General features: G+C 60.6%; 1 protein-coding gene across 1 annotated transcript in view; it reads right to left on the bottom strand.

Moving 5' to 3' along the window:
• The window catches only part of ARIH2 (ariadne RBR E3 ubiquitin protein ligase 2), a 51,446-nt gene extending 49,065 nt beyond the window's left edge, over positions 1-2,381 (bottom strand). Inside the window, exon 1 of the mRNA XM_019504875.1 lies at positions 1,822-2,381. The gene's annotated coding sequence lies outside the window, so the exon portion shown is untranslated. The remainder of the gene's footprint in view (positions 1-1,821) is intronic.
• Positions 2,382-2,399: the final 18 nt, after the last annotated feature.

Raw genomic sequence — 2,399 nt, 5'->3', positions numbered from 1 at the left:
TTCCCCATTACCAGTAGGCATTTCTCTCCTTCTCCCGGTCCTGCAGCTACGCCTGTGTGCCTCCCACCTTCTCAGCCTCTTTGGTCTTGCCTGGCTTTCTTACCATTTAAGTTAGCTTTGCTCACTTCCATCCTCCATTGCTGAGTCCCGCCTCCCTTTTCAGCCAGTGCCAGAACAAACGGTCCACAACCACTGCTTAAACTCTTCTCCAGCTCCATCGTGGATCCGGTCTTGCCAGCAGAATTATTTTCCATGGGGTCTCCTGGCTGTACTCTAGCACCTCTCCTTCATCTTTGTCTTCTGGACCCCTCTGCCGCATTGGATACTGCAGTGACAAGTAACACCCGCCTACTTGAGCTCTCAGATCTTGTTGGGAACTGATGACAGCGTCCTGTCTTGATTCTCCATCCGCCCCACTGAGAGTACCTTTAACTTGTCTTCCTGGTGGATGCTCTTCCTTCCCTCTGCTGCCTTTTTGGCAGGTATCCCTGCAGGCACTCTCTCCACAAGTGGCCTCATCATCTCGTATAGCTTCCACTACCATCTCTGAGCTGGTGAGCTGGAGTCTCAGCCCCTAAATTTCCTCCCGCCATCCAATCTCAAAGCTCCACCTGTGCCTCCAACAACACCTGGATCACTTATCACTCTACGCTTTTGGCCAAAAGGGACTGACAGAAGCTGTGGAGACGGAGATGGAGGCTCCCAGAATGTTTGACATGTGACATGGCAACAGAGGTTGATCTCCAAAGTTACCTTGACCAAAGCCAAACTCTTACTCCCTCCTTCTCTGCTCCCCAACTTTGACTTGCTTTTCCATGTCCAAATTCCTGTAGCAATCTTCAAGACACTTATAGTTCTGTACCTCTGTACTAATCTGGCCTCTTCTTCTCCCCTCTGCTTAGCCACCATTAGCTTCTAGACACTAATCATTTCACGTACAAGCATCCTCAGGCATTCCTCCTGCAACGGACCCAATATGCAGAATGTTCTCCTGGCGCTGCTTTGCAAAGCCACCAGCCTCATTTAAAATCCTCCCAGACCCCATCATAAACTTCCTGCTGGTCTCGTGTAGATCGTGAGCGTCACACTCATTTCTGCAGAGAAACAGGAGGAACGAATGCTAGAGGCAAATGCTGTCACAGGGAAGGCAGAGGGGAGCAGACAAACGCAGCAGCTGGCAGAGAAAGGGAACAGACCTCACGTAGCTTGCCCAACTGGTTGCCTCCCTTCCTCCACGCTCAGCGCCGCGCCCAGCATCTCCAGCAAGCGCTGCACCGGGAGAGTGCTGCACCGTCCACCAGGCAGGAAAGCCCTTCTCCAGCCCTGCAGGTTCAGGCTGTCATGGCAAACAGAGGCTGCCTTTACGCTCTGCTTTTGCTGGCCCCTGGGCTTGCAGCTCTCAGTTTTCTCAAGCAGCAGCACCCCGCTGGTACAATCACTGCCTCGCCCAGCAGCTCGCTCAGCTCCTGGGCACTGCGGGCAGGCAGACTGCCAGCTGTGGGTTGGTGTCATCGCAGGCAGCGCTGCCAGCTCTGGGCCACCCAGTACTCCAGCATGGCTCCACTCCGGCGCACACGGCCCGTGGCCTCCCAGAGGGTCCAGTGCCTGCTCCACACGGCAGGGATGCCACCACGCTTTCGAGCGATGGTTCTGCTTCGGTCATCACAGCTGCGCCTCCGGCCGCTGCTGCAGGCCCCGCTCCGCACCTGCACCAGCACCAGCCGCCGGGGGGAAAGAACCCCCCCACCCGCCAAACGGGACCCGCCCCACCTCATGCCCCCCCAGGACCCTCAGTTGGGGCTCTGCCCCGCCCCCGCTTACCCGGTGGGCGCAGGGCGCCGGGAGGGCGGGCAGGCGCCACCGGCAGAGGGGCCGCTTCCCCGAGCTCCTCCCGCCGGGCCGCTACTGCCTGCGCACCGGAAGCGCCGGGGCGTCACTTCCGCCGGGGAGAGGAGCTGATGGAGCGCAGGCGGCGTGGGACGTACCACCCGCGCGTGGGGGAGGAGGGAAGGGAACCGGGGGGAACCATTACCAGGCGTGGGATGTACCACCCGCGCGGGGCGGGCGAGACCATTAGGCGGTGTGGGATGTACCACCGAGGCGCCCGGACGGAACCATTAGCGGGGGCGCACGTGCTGCCGGCGAGGCGCGAGGCCCCGGCCGTGGCTGCCTGGAGGTGGCGACACGCGGCTCCGCCGGGGCTCCCCGCGCAGCCCGGGGTGGTTCCTGGCACCGTGCGAGATGGGCAGAACCGACCCCGCTGCCTGTGTGGCTGCGAAATGACACCGCTCCGAGCTGCGGTGCAGCGGGCTCCAGCTGCAGCGGGTAAGTCAAGGCAGGGTGACAGGAAGACCTCTCTCGCCGGTCTCCGCCCTTGGCGGTGTTCGCGGCGCAGGTGG

Source organism: Gavialis gangeticus, unplaced genomic scaffold (genome assembly GCF_001723915.1).
Source record: "Gavialis gangeticus isolate Ggan-Ray unplaced genomic scaffold, GavGan_comp1, whole genome shotgun sequence".
Lineage (NCBI taxonomy): Eukaryota > Metazoa > Chordata > Crocodylia > Gavialidae > Gavialis > Gavialis gangeticus.
Note: the sequence above shows the minus strand (reverse complement) of the source record. Positions and strands in the feature narration are given on the sequence as shown.